This window comes from Corvus hawaiiensis, chromosome Z (genome assembly GCF_020740725.1).
Source record: "Corvus hawaiiensis isolate bCorHaw1 chromosome Z, bCorHaw1.pri.cur, whole genome shotgun sequence".
Lineage (NCBI taxonomy): Eukaryota > Metazoa > Chordata > Aves > Passeriformes > Corvidae > Corvus > Corvus hawaiiensis.
In genome coordinates, this window is record NC_063255.1 from 52,742,267 (window position 1) to 52,761,374 (window position 19,108).

The following is a 19,108-nucleotide window of genomic DNA, read 5'->3' on the forward strand; positions in this document are numbered from 1 at the left end:
AAGAAGCAGAACTTCTCCGTGATAAGTAAGTAGTGCAGACCCCATGGGAAGGTTGCCCTTATTAACAGTGCAGGATATGTTTCAAAGTTTACAGTTCATGTCTGTAAATTACACTTTATTTTCTCTTATTTTCAGTGGAGAATTCAAACCTGCTACTTTCCTCTATTGACACATAATAAACCCACAATAGTAAGGACTTAGAATAAATGTTTTTAAAAGTGTTGTTTAACTACCTTTTCCTCTCAAATAATTTATAATCTCACAAAATGAGTGATGGGTGAATGCCACAACTGGGCATTCCCCTCCTGGTGGGAACACATATACCAGGGAATGTTACAAATGGGAAAATAGATTGCATGCAATACAAAACATGTGAGGAGTTTCTGGTGCTAATGTTACAGTTCATCCCTTCTGCTGAACTTTGCCAAGTTAAGACATCTGAATGAGATGCTTCTGGAGCTGAAGATGCAGGAGCTCCTGGGCAAGCCAGGCCATCTGACCATGGCAAGCGAGGCACAGGTATTTTATTCAGGCCATAGCACAGATCAGATCTTGACCTTGGACAGAAACAGGAGGCTTGTATTTAAGTCAGAAGAAGCCTTTAATACATATCTGAAAATAGAAACAGATCACTTGTTATAATAGAAGTCAGACAGTTCTGTTGCTTTGAAGAGTACCAAAGCATCGGACAAACTTTACCATCTTGTTTCAGAGGATGGAGTCTGTGCCATGCTCACCAGCTGTTCAAAGTCTTGTTGGTGTCCTCTAAATTTTGAACAACAGAGAAAGGTCACATATGATGGCATGGAGTCTACTATCTCTTAAGGTGCAGTAAGGTAAAGAACACTTCCTGTGGAAGCTGGCCAGGAAATCTGACATATTTCAAGTAGCAAAATATTACAGGTACCGTCCCCTAAAGTTTTTCAAGATTTTAAGGTTAATAGCACTGCTTCCATAAAAAATATTGTAATACCATCATAAATCATATATATTGAATACCAAACAAAAAGGAAAACACATGTTTAAGCAATGTGAAATATTTTTTATGCTAAAAGATGATTCCCTAAATCACATTCTTAGTGATTTGTTCAATCTAACTTGAGAATGAGTGATGCCTTATATGCCAATTCCAGCATTCAGTCAAGGGTGATCAGCACTCCTGTAACTTTTTTTTTCAACAGATCTGATTGTGTTTCTTCTTCAGATTTTGGGGAAGTGCCTGATATTTCTTGTATTATATTCTGTATTTACGAGGTCATAATTTCTAGGCACAAGGAATCCACGTGCACAGTGAAATCCCCCTGCCCCCTTGTTTTTTAAACTTGGTCTGCTCATTTCACACACTGTAATTTGCTCTACATCATTTATTCTCCTTCTTTAACAATAATGTATCAGAGCCAAAAATGTTGTAATGCCTGGGAGCATCTGTGGCAGGAGCTCTTCCATAGAAGATGCTGAAGTTGCAAACTTGTACAATTGCTCTGAAGGTCCAAATAAGTGGATCCTTCAGGATGTTTCACAGCCATCTGAAGTAGGAAGTGTGAGCTACAGATGGACATGCACAGTTAGCATAGCTGCAAATAAGTTTTATACAGATGAACAAATCATGAGCAGCTGAGGACCTCGTCTTCTGTCTGGGCACATTAAAGAAGTTCTCAGCTTTCCTGTGGACTCAGGATTAACACATTCTTTATGGAGTATGTGTCTTCAATATGAAACTCAACACACGTGATACTTGTTACCAAGTAACTAGAATTAGACTTGAAAGAATGAGGCATCTTTCCCTAATAAGAAAAAAACCCCAACAAACCAAATCAACAACACCACCACAAAACAAACAAACAAGCAACCCAAACCAACAAACAAACTCCCCAACAGACTCTGTTTCACTGTTTTTGCCCTCAAGAGATTTTGTACACTCCTGGTACAGAACTGTGAGTGGATATTAAGTTGACAAATTGTCACAGTAGCAACTGAACATGGATCTGTATTTGTGTTGACAGGACTGTCTTAACTGGCCAGTACAGTGCAATACAGAAAGGCAGTGTGGAGAAGATTTCAAATTTTAAAGGGTCAAATTTGACCAAGCATTACAATGTCATCAAAAAGCATGAAACTGAAAATTCAGGTTAATGATTTTGAGTGAGGTGTCACTTTGTGGTGGTCACTATACGAGCAAATAAAGCGCTTTCACCACAACAAGTGATACATCTAATTAAAAAGCTGTATGAAGGGAAGCATGCTTGAAATACTACCATTTTTGGTAATGATGTATGATCTATAACTGGAATAATTTTTCACCCAAGCTTTAATTAAATATGTTCCTTGGTGTTTCAGACTGACAGGCCACTGATGATCCTCTGTCTTGCAGACAATGAAACCATGCAAAAGTTTGTTTGTAAATTCTGTTCTCATTTTATGGATGAGCTGTGAGCTGCTTGCCAGGGCCTTGCTGACTGCCTTTGTAGATCTAGGTACTACTGAGATGGTTTGGGTCTGCAGAGCAAATGGTGGGTAGGAGCAACAGCTCCCACCACTGGAGAAAGAACAGCCACTGGAGCAAAACAAAGCTATTTCTTTGGGTACTTCTGCTTGTGAAGGACAACAGAGCAGTCCCTAAATAGTATGGGTAAAATAGAATAATGATGCATCATATAACTGGGGTTGGACAAAATGACAGTGTGTCCAGTGAGCAGAGTCACAGTGCAGAAGACTCCCTCCAAAGAGCTGAGGGTACTCGAAGCCAGAAAGACCTGCAGCCCTGTTTGAAGGTAGGACACATGGTAGAACCACCTCCTCCTCAGGGAGGCTCAGGAAAGCATTTCCAGGAAACGTGAAGAGATCCACAGAACAGTGTAAAAAGTAACCAAGAAGTATGCACAGCTGGCAGGAAAACCACCACTAACCAGAATATGAGCAGAAGATGACAATTAAGGAGGCTGCATTTTTATAAGATTTTTTTTTAGGAGCTGGTGATTCTATCACCTGGCTTTGAAGCTGTGGCAGGCAGTCGATAGGACTGATAAACTAAGTCTTGCAACTGAGGCTCTATGGCAGAGAAACATCACATCTTCACCAGTCCACTTAGCGAGAAAAAAAAACATTGGAACAATGCACTCTGGAATGAAGTTTTGAAAGAAAATTCTTGAGGATTTAATAAAAAAAGGATGAGTGTATCCACGAAACTTTGTTCCAGACACCATTTAACTTCTTCTCTTGTGAAGTTTAATGTTTTCTGATTGCTACTGCACTTAAAAACAACTTGTAGAGGTATCAGCTTTTCCCCAAATATGCAAACACTTTCAGGCTTCCATCCTGTCAGACTGTATGAAAGTGGTTAGTAGATTGAAATTGCTTAATATGATGAATGGTATCATTTTTTGAATTGTTGGCTCTTTTTATTATATGTTTTACAAGCTTTTAGATGTCCATTATTTTTCTGGGAGCTTCACTGAAATTAACCAGGAATGTAGTATTTGTCCCCAGAGTGCTTGTCATACTGAGATTTATCAGCTCTCTAGGAGGAATATCAAGTAAAACTTTGAAAAATTGACGTATTGGGATACTGTAAACTTTTTCTCACCAATGGAGTTGGACCAAAGAGTTGGGTCAAAGACCTGCGTGTCTTCTCTCATTTCATGTGCTTTTGTTGCAAGGAGGGCTCTTGGATGGTATGCAAGCCTAAGATTGCAACAGCCAAGTACAGGAAATGGTTCACAAAGCTTACTTCAGCCTTAGAGCTGCAGAGGGAGCTGAAAGGGAAACAAGCAGAACCTTAGCGTGTCCAGCTTGCTTTCCTGTTAGGACAGGAGGACAGCAGAAGAGAAAGCCATGGCTGTTCCTGCTGGAAATAACCTCTTCATCTGCACTAGGCTGGTGCCAGCCAGTCCGGCTCTCCAGAACAGTGAGCCATGCTCAGTCTTTGTCAGGACTTTTGAAGCCTCTCTCCTGGAGCACATTGTGCACTCCAGCCACTGATGGGCCTTCAGTCCAGGACACTGAAGAGAGAGGTCCAGGTCATCACAGCTAATCCAAAGTTAAGTCCCTGGAAATACACATGGTTTGGGGACTGGGTCCTCTGTACCGACTGCTTTGCTCTACAGATCCACTTCTTTAAGGTCACCACATCTATAAATGTCAACTTAATCTTTCCTAGCCCATTTTCCTAAGAAAATACTTGCTTTTTCTGTACTGGGAGCTAGCTCTGCAACAGTTCCCTATTACTGCACATCTACAGCAAGCTCTGCTGGCTCATCATCATTTAAAAAAAAAAAAAAAAAAATATATATATATACACTTCACATTCTGAAATATTGTTTTAAATCTGTCTTCTAAGATTATAAACTGTTTGCCACATTTTGAGATGTGTCAGATTTTCAAAAATTTCTGAGAAATGAGGACCGTTGTTTCTTCACATTTTTTTTGCCATTAAAATATTCACTAAGCCAGTCAGACCTGAAGATTACTGGTGGGAATTCCCATGACAGAGACTTAAACACCCAAGACTTCAACAGATATAAAGCTTACACATCATCTTTACTCCCAGATTCTGGTTTCGTATTTTGAAAGATAGACTTCTTGAAGAAGTTCACAAAACTTTCCCTTCCTTACTGGTCCAACAAACCTGTGCTTCACTGCAGAATGTGGCTACGTGTCAACTTGTGATCAAATTGGCCAGAGCTCTGTATCTCCCTACAGACCCTAGACAGCCTGTTTTCCAGGGCCTCTTTCTGGCAGGCCTTTGGCGGAAATGTACTAAGGTTTGAGCCTGATTTATAAATGGAATAAAGCAGGTCTCCTGTTTAACCCCTTAGTATGTTCTTCTGGCATCTCAGACCACAGTACCAGTTTAGAATTCTTGTGGTGCAGCTTGCAATCCCATTGCAGTTCTTAATTTCTACTTGCCAGGTTTGCTCTGACAAACCCTAAATCTAACCTCATCTGATCTCCAAACACTCTGAGCCAATGAGACAATTGAAAAAAAAAATATATATATATCTCCTGAAGCCTGTGTGATTTGCTGGCAAAGAGTTTCAATATTTTTGGCAAATCTCTGTACTTGGTGACATGTGACCTGTCTCAAGAAAACATGTATCGTGGAAGAGTCTCAAAATGCATAAATTATAAAATATAATTAATAAAGCTTTTGCATGGATGGACCTGAGGAGGGAATGTAACCTTAGCTCTTGTACAAATCAGTTTTCTACAAAGAATGTGACATAAAATGAGATACAGAAATAGGACATCCCTACTCACAAGAGGAATACATTTTTCACTTCAAATTAGTGTGTGTAAAATAATAATGCTGCTGGCTACTAGACCCTGTCTTTGGTGCAGAAAAGATCATAACAAAATAAAGGATGTGGACGAGCCTTTGGGTAGCTCTTTATATTAATCAAACAAACAAACAAAAAAACCAACCAAACAACCCAAAACAAAACCCCAAAAACCAGACAAAGAAGAAAACCCAATAAAACACTTCTGTGCACTTGTCTGTGTTTGAAAAGCTAGAGCTACAAAAGCAAGATTTTCTTTCCAGACTAATGATACAGTAGATGCCTTTGAGAACAGCTCAGTGGCAATAATAGAGCTGGAAGCATTTCTGATCTTTTTGTAGACTTGTGTGGGACTGCAGGCTGACCCATGCCACCAACTCCTAAGTGTGCTGTGGTGGTTTTTGAGCTGATATGGGAAAAGTCTCAGGAGAGCACAGTCAGGACGCACTTCTGAGGATGATGGCAATAGTGATATGAAGATCAGTGAGAAGACTCCAAGCTGATGGCAAGGTGAGGAGAAATGGTAGGAAGGCACAGGGCCTAGAAGGCAGCAGGCTACCACTAGTTATGCCACTAGCTCATTCAGTGAATAATTTCTGAATCATCAAAGTCAAGCTGCAGGAATGCTAGTTTTGTAATGAAGTCAAGATGAGGAACTTGTGCCATTACGATCAATCTAAACCGTGAAACTATCAAATATCTATGAGAGACAGAGGGACATGTCACAAAAAGGAGCATCCCAAATTCTTCATCTCTGGTACAGGGGTGACAGAAACACAGTCTCCATGCCAAAAAAACCTAACCCACAACTGAGAAATGACTGAAAACTAAGACAGATTCAACCTGAGAAAGTTTGGGTGCATGCAACATATGTTATTAGTTTGTTCTGGAAACAGAAAAATGACATCAATAAAGTATAGAAATGGGCTGCTAACCACAGTCTTCACTGAAATTAGCAAATCTAGTTGTGAGGTGAGGGAAGAGGGGAGCCTAGCAGGCAGATAAACCAAAACAAATACCATGGAAAAAGCAAGGACATCCTGGCAAAGTATTCAAAGCTTCAGCCCATGAGAAGGTCAATGCTGACATTGCAGGAGAGCATGGTTTTGTAGTGCTAGCCACTCAAAAGAAGGGGGGCCCCAGGATTCTTCCCTTCCCACCACCTTTGGGATGATCTGCTGTGGTCACCGGACCTCACAGGCCAGAATTATGTGTTGAAGTGTTAGTTAGTGACTTCTGGTAAATTTATAATACACTCAGTAACTTGGAGAGAGAAACTCTTGATGTATTTTTGCTGAACTTCAGTCCTTAAGACTCTTATCCCATAGTGGTCCCAAACTGTTTCATTCACATCTTGAAGGAACCCTTTGGCTCCCTATAATTCCTTTACTGGCCTGGTATCATACTGACTCTGAGTCATCTTAAATACCAACTTACCATTAAATCTCACTTGCAGGCATTGTGCACCACCCCTGTCCTCACATCAGTCCACCTGGTTCTGGAGGGACCAGTGCACACATCACAGATCATAGGACATGCACTCATTTTCAGTTCCTTGGGTTATGAATGGGTCTTAATTTTCTTGCCTGGGGTCACTTCTGACTGGAATGAAGGATGTCTGATCCCAGCTTCAGTTTTAACCAGAATTTAAAACTGAACCCCACAAGATCCATGTCCCACCCCCTGAAGGTCACACTTCAGAAGAGATAAACCTCAAAGCTCAAGCAGATATCCAACATAACTATACCAGGATTATCATGGGCTCATTTACAAAAGGGAAGTTTAAAATAACTTTTGTTCTGGGAACTCATGGTAAGCTATTGAAAGATTGTCAAGCAAACTCAGCTTTTATTACCAAATCCACACCCATTTCATGCGCATTTCAAATGATGTCCAGGATGAACAGCCTATTCTTTGTAGTGTTTCCTTTTCTGAAGTAACAAACCCTCCTGGTTTTGATTACCCCTTTCAAGCACCTCCTCAATTCGTTGACTCATTTAATATTCCCTTGGTCCCTCGTTGCATGACTTCTTCCCTCACCATGTGCACAAAATAATGCATGTGCCAATAAAATGTGAACTCTGAAGTGTTCCTTTTTGTAACAGAACAAAGTGTTCTCTTTCCCCTTCAGTGGGCTACTGTTCCATACTCTGCTTAAGCTGATGGCACCTTAGAGGTTATAAACAGACACTTCACAGGAAAGGCTTTTTCCTGCTGTGGTTGATAGACAAAGATGAAGCTCAGCATAGAAGAGTACACATCACCAACAACTAGCTTAACTACCTTGAGCCTCAGTAGGGTACTCTTCCATAAATCAAGACATTTCAAAATGCAGAGGAAAGAGCAACAAGAAAAGTGAAAGCACTACAACACAGAATGATTTTGGCATGAATTGTGAAAGGCAAGAAAATAATTCCAGGACTGTCAAAAAATGACACCAGCACTGGCCTTCTGCTGCAGCAAATTTTTGGAAACCACTGTGCAGAGTGACATTACACACATTTTGCTGATTCCCCTTTTGCCTGTTCTGCATCTTGGTCAGACCAGAGATAACATATTTCAAAGTAAAGATGACACACAACATGTAATTGGGACACCCCTCTATCACAAAGATTACATTAAAACATATTTAGCAAAGATTTCCCCAAGTATGGTGCAGGTGAAGGCTGAGACATCCCACCTTTACTGAACAAAGAGACCTTTGTGAGCAGTTTCTTAAAGTTGGATACAAACAAGAGTACATTAGAACCTTTACAATAGTCTGTCCAATTTAATTTCAAAGTACATGGAAATCTCAAACATTGAACTCTATCATCTTACCTCCATTTAGACTTAGGAAGCACAAAGGGCAAATGCAGATCTCATCCCAATGGAGTTCTTTCTGCAAGTCTCTGGATCATAATCCCTGGACAATGCTGTCATAAGATAAAGAGTGGGTGCTGATTAGTCAGGAAATTATATAGACAGCAATGCAATTAATTTGGTGTTATATGGGTGTACAGTATTAAACCACTACTTCTCTGGGCCAGGAAGACATTGTCAGGTGTAAAAAGCAATACAGAGCACAGTGGACAATACACCTTCCAAACTAAGAGCTGTCTCACCTTACCCCTTCCATCACCTCTTCACTAGCTGCCTCTCCTGATACATATTCTTTTCCCTTGGTAATTAAGTTTCCCTTAAATAATTCTGTTTGAATGGTAATGCACACCAGGTTACACTTCCTGTAATGGTTTACTCCATTCTCAGCTTCTTTACTTCCCTCTGATCATATTCTGTATATTATGGGGTTAATCCTGTTGCTAGAGAATCTTCTACAACAAGAAGTAGTTTTTCAAAAGAATATTAGGGGGAATATCCCAAACAAAGTTATTGAACCAAATACAGCTATTCAGGACTCCATCTCAAAACCAGAACTACTGCATATATACATTTTTTTATGTCTCAAACTGAAAATATTTTCAAAGTTTAGTTAACACAGTTGTATTTATGAAAAGTGCAAGTGAGCCAAATCTCTGGTAGTATGCCACTTTTGTTATACTACTTAATCATTCTTTTCCTTCTCTCACATAATAGATACTTCAGTTGCATAAACATATTTTATTGTATTGTAAAATGGCAGTCAGAGATTGCTTCAAATATCTTAATGATTCCTTGCTGTGGGTATGTAGCAGAAATAATGAATTTTGGAGTGTATCCCAAGAATTATCTCAGTACTCATCCCAAATTCATTGTGTCAACCCTAAAACGATGTGATGTGATCATAGCAGGCAAGAGCTGAAGACTTCACCATGGGGAATGGTAACTGCATTTTAACATCATGACTGTCCTCCTAAAACTGCAAACAAGCTAACTTTTGCCTAACTGTGTTTACTGTTATTGATATCTCTGTTGCTCTGCTGTATGCCTTAATACCATCAGAGAGGGTCAATTCAGGAAGGTTCCCCACTACCCCAGCAGCTCACAGCTCAGTGAGACAATGAACCACTGCACAGGGAAGATAGGGCCAAGGTAAAAGTTCTCCTAGGGGAGACATCTCCCACTTCTGCAGCCATCAGTTTTCCTTGCCTGAGCTCCTGTTAGAGTTATATATCCAGGGCTGTAGAGGACCTCACAGTTTTTATCATCCATATATCTATCCAGAAGTTGTGAAATAATGATACTCACCAGCAGGTGAAGAAAACGGGTCACAGACACCAAAATGAGACTATTGCCTCATCTACCATCTAACCTGCCAAGCACAAATGCCTCACATGCAGAATCTGAGGGTACCTGTCATGGCTGGTGTAGTGGTTTGCCACACCAACACTTGCCCTTGCCATGCCTGTTGTGCCAAAAAAAGCAGCTTTCCTGAAATTAGCAGAAGGGGAAAGAGGTCATGTGGTGGGAACTGAGTGACAGATTTGGAACTGGAAAGAAGTTTGGGATGAAGGCACGTCAAAGTATGAATGTTACAGGTAAAAGGAAGGTGTCCATACATCTCTAATTGAGGAACGTCATATATATTGCCAATTAAAAGAGCATAAATTTCTGATAACCCCTTTTTAAAAGTCTGGCATCACGCTGCTCTAAGTATATGCACATTATTACTTTTCTGCTGTCTGATACTGAAAGAGAGCTCAGGATACCTTCACAACATGCCACAACTTTTGCACACACTTTTAGATTCATGAATGTGAACATGCACAGCTGGTTAGGACAGTTAGAGATTCTCTTATTCTATATTGTAAATTCTGTCAGCAAAGTGATTTCATTTTCAATTGCAAAAAAAAGATGCAGACAAGCTGCACAACAACATTTCTGGAACTTTTAAATTAAAAACAAGAATTCCAGGAATGGTCCAAATAGTCAGAGAACTGGAACAACAGAGTTCCAACAGGAGGGGTGGAAAAAAAGAGAGGAAATTCTGAATGACTGATGCCTTATTTGCGTTACATGTTTTAATGTTTGTAGAAATATTGTTGACTCAAAACCAAAAGAGAAATTAGTAGAGGTCTAATGTTACAACTTTTACACTGAATGCTTCATGTAAACATGCCTCTCTCTAGTAAGCCTAGGAAGTTTTTGTGGTTGCTTCCAAAAGTATCTAACCTGTTCTGTGTAAAATGGATTACCGCAACAAATTAACTGCAGAATCAGAAAATGGATAGAGCTAAGTAAGCATCTTACCAGACAGAAAGGACCAGCCCCTCTAACAGCCTTGGGAATCAGATCTTGACCATGAAATTCACTGGAACCATCTGGTGAAATGAAGAAAAACTGCGCAAGTGCACAGCTTGCTGAGGTCCAGCAAAACAGGTAAGCACCAAATAAACAGCAACAGAGACTGTAAGTAGCAAAATAATACTGGGGGCTTGCATCCTGGTATCACAGCTGTTTCTTCTCCTCTGACTTTTTTTTATTCTATTGTTTCTTTACTTACTCTTCAAAAGCCTCTCACAACTGAGATGGCATGCTCAAGGCTGCATCCCTAGCTCTACTCTTGCCCACTGCAGACAGAAGTTCATAGGTACAGTTGTTAGCTAGCACACCCACCCACACAAATCTTGGCACATAGCAGATGTAGAATATGTGTGTATCTTGAGCAACAAACAGGAAACACTAATTTTGGTGAGAAATACTAAAGTGATACTTTGAGTTAATGTGAAGCAAAACATTCAGAAGTACCAGACTGTATAATTTCAAAGTTGTTTAATTTTGAAATGTGTTTTAAATTGTTCACATTTTAATTTGACAGTCATATTATAATTTTTAATATCATTTATGAAACAGTGAACAATTAAATAATGACTGTAACTTCCTAACTCTGTAATTAATTTACTGAATAAAGTTTAACATACTTACTACTAAAATATCTACAGTACTTCTTTCAAAAAACTTTCTTAACAGATATATAATGATAAAATAAATATACTATTAAAAAAAGACACAAAAATATCTACAAGGCTCTAAATTTGAAGTGAAGCATTTGGAGTTCAGCAAAGACCCTTCAACTAAAGTGAAAAGAAAAATATGTAGAAATGCTGGAACTTTTCACCAATTGGATTTATTGCTGCAGCCAACTCTGTGCTTTCTGGGCATGTGATATATACACACATGCAGAACATCTCTGTGAGAGTTCTGGTATGTTAGCAAATGTTCAGCTCTGTGGAAGGTGCAATGTCATCTTACACGTCTCTAGTGGCAGCACTGGTTTTAAAATTTCCTGTCCTCCTTCAGTCTTGATTATTTTTTCCTGCCTTCATGCAGCTGTTCACCCCCTCCTGTGCTGAGCCAGTGTTATGGTCTGTGAGAGCAAAGGAAAAGAATATGAACGTTTCCCATCCCCCTGAAGAGGAAATACAGAGAGTGGAAAAAAGGAAACAATGAAGAAGTGATAATTGTCTCATTTCCATTCATATTTAATGAATTATTTGCTTCTCTAAATGCCATGTAAATACTGTCAATGCCTGTGCAGTATCATTTTCTGAGTGACAGTCTAGCACAGTACTCTTCCCAGTTAAAATCCAGACCTTCAAGGGCTGACAAGCCAGACCAAACCCTGGGTTAACATAACAAAACTGTTTCTTATCATGAATACTGGGATAACACCAAATTACTGCAAGTGATATGACTTTGCCTTCTAAACTTTGTGTTTAGACTCTGTTGAATTAATGAATTAATGACCTGCATGGGGGCTACACCCGCTTCTTGGCAGCACTGACTGAAGAAGGCACTTGTCTTGTTATAGTATAAAAACAAAGAAAGCACTCTTGGAGAAGCAAAGGGGAAGAGTACTTAATCATCTTTTTCTGAACCACATCAATATTACAATTTCTTCTGAGCCCAGAAAAATCAAGAAAAAATACCCTCCACCTCTGAGGTTTTTGACTAGGAAGTGCAGAAGGAACCCCACATAAATTATTGATTCTTAACTCCTATAGAGCCCCCAATGAGTACTTCATGTCAAAGAGGTTTATAAAGTCCTAAGCTTTCCAAGGCAAAGGTAATAAACTTATAAGAGTACTCCTCAGACTCTTTCTCAAATGAAGAAACATGGTATAATGGTATAATGGATGGGTGCTTATTTTTCAGTTGAAGTCACTGTAAGATAAAAAACTTTATTCAATGCAGATATAGGAGAGAATGGAAAATGTAAACCATCTGCATGTGGAAAAATGTAAAGGATTTATGGAATGGTTGGGAAGGCTTCTGCACAATGTACAGGCTATAACAAGCTTTTGGTTTTGATCAAGAGACAGGATATACTGAAAGAGCCACAGACTCCTTGCCAGCACATGGTAAGAAAAAGAGAGCAGTTGGCAGAGGCACAATGCTGACTTTACCATGTGTTTGGAGACACTTGGTCCCAGACCTATACATGTTAGCAGTTTACCACTTTAGCATTTATCATCTCAGGCTGTTCAACAGAGAAAACTTAGATGCCTTTAAATAAACTGGCTGCATGCCCAAACTCCTCAGGAAGAGGAGCATATACAGCATATACTGCCTAGGAGTATTCAAAAAGGCCTGTCATTTGGCTCTCTACATATTAAATTGTTGTTGCTTACAATGAACAGCACAGGGCAGATGAAGATTTAGAAAACACCTGAAAACTGCTCCAGTAAAATGGCTGATGTAGTCATCAGGTCCATTCAGCTGTATACCAGGAAAGACATGAGGTCTCTTTGGGTTCAGTGATCCTGTGGTTAATTTATCTGCGTTTGAAAAGTGAGGGAGAGACCATGGTCTTAGCAGTAGAAGACGTTGCAGACAGGGAATAGTCACGTGCAGTCATGGGAATAGAGAACCCTGGGGAGAAAGCATAGCCCAAGATTTACATTCTGTTGTTCAATAACCAATAAAGCCAAACCCATCAAAACACAGCTAAGCTCTACAGTTGTAGGGCACAGCCATTTTCACAGGCTAGCAACCCTTTTCTATGCTCAGAGGTCAGGGAAAAGCAGAGATACTGTATGAGGATGTATTGGCATGCTCCAGGTCCTATAAAAAACTGAGGAGCAGCACAAGGTTGTTGTCTTGAATTACACTTTCACACTTTCTACACTGCATCTGTCTCTGGACCTCAGGAGCCCCTTTTCATTTCCACTTTGTCTTGCGGCTTATCTGCCTTAGCCTTGCACTTTTTAATAGATTGCTAAGGCTGAGTCCTCCCAGGACAGGGGAAGAGAGGCAGGAGACACTTTGGCACAAGCAGTCAGCTTGGAATCTCAGATTGATGAGCAATCTGCAATCCCTCATGCACAAATGACAAGACCTAGCAGGAGGCTTTATAAAGGAGTGATATCATGTTTGATAAAGTCTATCCAGCTCTGAAGAGCATTCTGTGACACAGGCAGAGCAGGTAAGGCAAGGTAATAATGAGTAGGAACAATAACTAAAGGCTACTAAAAATTCGTGAGAAATAATGAGTAGAAGCAACAGCTAGAGGCTACTAAAACTACAAACTACTACAGGCTACTAAAAAGGCACAATGGACATATACAATACACAACTCTTGGTTCAATCAATTGTTAAAGACAAATGGACCTTTTGTATTTGGTACAAGAGAAAAGAGAATAAAACAGAGGAATTGAGGATTAGGAAAAAAAACAATCAAAATTCTTCACCTGCACAAAGAAGTAAACTTTGCTGTAGGCATTCAGAGAGTGAACTAAGTATCTTAGCTGAAATAGACAGATGCTTAGTTCTGTTTGCAATAAATAGATAAATACGTATTTAATTCTCCAGAATTTTTAATTTCTTTGAAAGCAAAGGACTGTCTATTAAGTAACTTTGTCATCCAAAAAAAGTAAGCAACTGAATCAGAAAGCATATTTTATTTGTAACAGCTGTACCAGCAGTTATTAAAAGTTACTCTGTGAGCTGCAAAAAAACATATATAATTTTGAATCTTTCAAGTTAGTTATTTTTATGTTTCCATTACATGGCATTTACTACAGTATGGAATAGCTTATATTTCAGATCCAGCCACTTTTCAAAGAATACAGTCTTGGTTCTTCAGACTTTAATATAATTGCCCTAGCCACATGAAGGAAGCTATCCCAATGTGATCAACATGAAGAGACCTCTGGGGAGTAATCAAGTTACAGCACTTACAGTGATGTGGATTATATAAAATATAATGACTCAAGTTTTAAATCCTAGCAAGAAATAGTAGAAAGGACTTAAAATAAACCATTGCCTTATGTGAGGATCCATAGCGAAAGAAAATTTATATATAATGGAAGGAAATAAATTCATAAAAGAAGAAGCTCGCTTTGTATTCATATAAGGGTTAAAGCACTCTTTCCTCTAGATGGTCTCATGTTAATAACATATGCAACGTGATTATGACATCTCAACTCCCATAAACACAATGTATTAGAATTTTTTTAAAAAAAATTACTTCATATACCTGTGTTTATTTGTTAGAACACAGTTAGCATGGCTGGGTGAAGAAAACAAATAAAACTTTCCAAACCCTAAATACATTTATCCAATTCTAAATAATAAGTCTTCTGGGAAGTCAGATAGATTTGGTTACTCTATTAAACAGAGCACAAACTTCAAAAAGAGACTCTGTAGAGCTCAACTTTTGTTCTATATACATCATATAACTAAGACTAAGGAAAGAAGAGCGGACACTGAGTCCATTTACTAATTTATAGATGAACCCTCCAGCTCAACAACATGAGAGGGCAGCCAGTTGTTTTTTATGCTAAACTTCATACCCACTGAATTACCCAGCTGCAGTAGATAACTAATTGTTTGTTTATTTATTTATTTGAGTTTCCATACTATAATCATTATGTGCCATCCAGATGTCTCAAATAGCTAATGCTATATCTTTCAGTGCTAAATGGCAGGTACACTACCAGCATATGTGTCTAAGGAAGAAAGTTTTTTCAGTCTCTCCTCCTCACTTTTCAATCTGTTGATCCATTTCAGCCTGTGTGACAAAACCAGACATCGCAAAGACACTTAATTACCCAATTAATTATGTTATGTATCTACAGAGAAAGAAAACAAAACCCAGTATTCTTGCTGAGGGAACTCCTACACACCATTCCCTTTGGCATGGTGTGGCATCCCATGTGCTTTGGCTGTCCCCTGGGCACGTGGCACTGCCTGGCTCATTAGACTGTTCCTAACTGAGCCAGGATCTCTCCCCTCACCTCAGAAACACAGAGGGTGGGAAAAGAGAAGAGAATATAGAGGCAAGTGGTGAACTGGAAACACTGCAAGCACAGGAAGTTCTCAAGTTACTGAGATGCACATCTCCTGGGATACTGGAAGGGAAACTGGCTTGTTGTAGGGAGTGGTGTTGGGCGACAGAGTGCATGGCTTTGGAGGAAATCAGGCTTCACTAGTTCTGCTGCTCATAGAGTGACTTGTCTTTCCTTCTGGTTTACTTACCATGTCTCAGCAAGCACGTGGAACGTTGCTATTCTAATAGCAATTTGTGAACTCTGAGGAACTGCATTCTAATATAGGTTCTCTTTTTCTGGAGATTAAATTCTCATGGGATATTGCTGCTTGAAAGTAATGCTTGGCTAAAGCTATCTGGATAACAATGGGTGATCATTCCAATTCCAGGAAACAATACACGTGTCCTGCTGTGTGGAAAGTAGGAGGAAAATACATTTTAAAATCCCAAATAAGGAAGGCTTCAGCTGAAAAAAATGTCCATGTTGCAACATGTAGCTGCCCTCCCACTCCTAAAAAAACCCCAGAGAGACTATTTCTCCCTTTTGCAGACATTCACTTCTATTTAACAGGAAAATTGAAAATATCATGCACCTGGTCTGCATTCCAACTGGAATAATTTGTTTTAGAGTTACTCATATTAATTTAGGGGTAGAAATATTAGTACACCTTTACCCTTCTCAAAATACAACATACTGATAGGACATTGCAACCAATCTATGTTTTGTTTGCTTTCACAACTGCCAGTCAGCTTGGCAAGGGACCAAACCCCAGGTCAGGATGCTGAGTGAACCCTAAAAAGCACCGGGCCAGAAGGAGCTTCAGAGTATGCAGAACCTTCAGGAATCACCTGTTTTGGTGTCATAGATGTTGGCATCCTTCCACTGAGTGGTTAACAAGGTTAACTGGACTTCATGGTAAGCTCAAGAAAACACATCCACCCAGACACTGATTGCTGTGCTTTTTTTAAACACTTAATCCTTGTTTCTTTCCTCAGCATCCCTAGTGATTATCTTTTCATGCATTGTGTTGCTTTGGCGGATAGACTCTCAGAAGCCTAGCTCTCCAAATCCACTAGAGAAGAAGCTGGGCCATGAAATCTCTTTTCTTGTTTGAAATCTTATTTGATACTTTTTTTTCTGAACTCTGGAAGCCAGTCCAAATAAGCAGGTAGATGAAGAGCTGCAATTCCTTATCTTAAAGCAGAGCCTATCATTAGTTCATTCATCTACAGCTGGGCAGATTACAGGCAGGCATTTTTATCTGTGTAAAGAAAGAACTTTAATTTAGATTGCTTCTCTAAGAACTTTTCTGTTTGCAAACAAATTACTAACTAGAAAAAAGAACACCATAAGCAGAGGTCCAAATCTATTTCACGAACCTTGGCTTAAGACAATAATAGTTAGGTATTCAAATGCCTTTTAAATATGGCCTTATGGACCTCCTTGTCTTTGCACACACAGCTGCATTGTGAACCATTTAGGAATGCTAGGATTTGTGGTTTGATATGGTGTGTGGTTTCAAAATGATGCTGAGCTTGTCATTGAGGCTGACCCTGGAGAGGCAGACAGACTTGTTTAGATCACTCTTTGCCAGTCTTTGCTAATTGTTTTCACTCTTTAGAGGAGTTTGTGCAAACTTTAATATCAAAGAGGCTTCTGGAATTACAGAGGTCCAAAAAGAATACAAAAGAGTACAAAAATGCATGGAGCAACACTGGCAAATTTGAGCCCAGGGTTCAGCCCCTCATCATACTTTCAAGACCCTTTATGAAAGTTGCTTAACCCCTTAGGCCCATTAAAAAATACTCAGTTAAATAAAGCTACCCTGTCTTCAAAGCAAGATCTAGCTTCACCTTCCATTGTTCCTGTCACAGTTCTATGCACTGAGGTGCAAGGGTGTCAAGGAAGCTGGTTTGATCAGTACTGCTCGGTCTCAGAAATGTAAACTGCAGGTTTATTGATTTCTTTCCCAGTGTGCAGCTATACACACTGATTGTTTCCACTGATTCTGAGTGGAGTCCCAAATGGTCAGCACTGCTGAAAAATTCAACTCTGTACTTTGCTAAAACTAGCGTGACTTTTTTTGAAAAACACATTCTTTATGGTCAGAGTTCTGGATTTCCTGACCCTGTTTCCTGGTACTTAAGACTAAGGAAGAAAAAACTCCAGATGGTGTAAGCTGGCAAAATCAATAGTCTGGCTTGTAACCCCTCTCTACAACCTTCATAACTTAAATTAAATGGGAGGGATATGAAGAATTATATAAAGATATAATGTTTCACATAAACAAATATTGGCAACTGTAAACACAGGCATATTTCTCCCATGTAACATTAACTGCCACCTGAAGTACGGAATTTTCTCTACCTTCTGAAAGTATTAGATTTTTGCTATTGCATCATACAGAAAACAAAAATGTCTGGCTTGTATTAGTGTGAGATGTCACATACTGAAAAAAACCCATCTTTTATAGTGGTTTTAATACAAGGTAGATGAACATGTTGGATATTGCATGTTTTCAAAAGAAAAGAAACTACGCAAATAAGGTCAAATTTCTTGTGGTTGAATCCATGAAGTAAATACAGAACATATTTTGCTTGTTTGGATCTTGGGGGAACAAACTGTTTTTATGTAGTCATATTACACAAAAGCAAGCACTGTAATGTATTTCATTTCAAAATCACATATTTATAAAATCGGGAATGTGCTCACATCCAACATAATCAGTCTCAATCATAAAAACTTGAAACAATTCTAAAAAGTGGAAACTTGTAGAAACACGCCTTTATTTTCTAAATGCTGACATACAAAGGAGGAAAAAACCTGCACTATAGGCCTGAAGTAAACCTTCACATCATTAGGATCCAGCTGTGAAAAGCTGTTTATTATATGTAACTTTCTTACATAAGTCTGATTCAAAGTGGCTAGCTTTGAAACATCCTGTCTTACTAAACTCCACAAACCTCACCATCTAGGTCTCCATGATGCAGTGTTTTGCCTTAACTCCCGCACTTGTGCTTCACCAGGAAAATGTATGATAAAATTAAATAATGTAATTAATCTTTAGTAAATAAGACTTGACAGGTATTTTTTAAGCTTAACTAATAAGGAAGATGGTGTCTTAAGACAACCACAGTTTAGAAGTGGTTAGGAGGAATGCCTGGAAACTTTTCCAGCTTTGAAAATTGTTCCTGTGCCATTTAGGTAGGGAGAAACCCAAGATTTTTCAAGATTTCCTGCAAAGGAACTGCAAGTGAGAAGTTCAGAGCAGATAACAACATTTTGTTAATCTGGAACTACTGTTTCACTGAAAGGCTTTAGCTGTCCATGCACCAGTGCTGCTTTGTTAGCTCCTTTGGTTTTAAGCAAAGACTGCATGCAGTGAAAACTGTCATTAAAAATTCCTGTCAGCTCAGATTCGCTCCTTAGCAGCCATGTCACAACCAAGCAGCATATACAAAACTCTAATTTTTCAAAATTCATAATCTGCTGAACTGATGCCTCTCTCCCCAGATAAACAAGCTGCTCTGTATTGATTTACATGGGGTTGCATTTGGGAATTGCTATGTGGTAGAGAATTGTGACATTTCTAAACAAACAATGATGTTGAGCACAAAAATGCTAGCCTCTGTGATCCACTGA

The 19,108-nt window shown here is 39.1% G+C and overlaps 1 long non-coding RNA gene across 1 annotated transcript; it reads right to left on the reverse strand.

Moving 5' to 3' along the window:
- Positions 1-582: 582 nt before the first annotated feature.
- LOC125319875 lies at positions 583-17,777 on the reverse strand. Its single transcript, XR_007200925.1, has 2 exons — positions 8,097-17,777; positions 583-765 (listed from the first exon to the last, which is right to left on the reverse strand). It is a non-coding gene; the product is annotated as an uncharacterized LOC125319875 (long non-coding RNA).
- Positions 17,778-19,108: the final 1,331 nt, after the last annotated feature.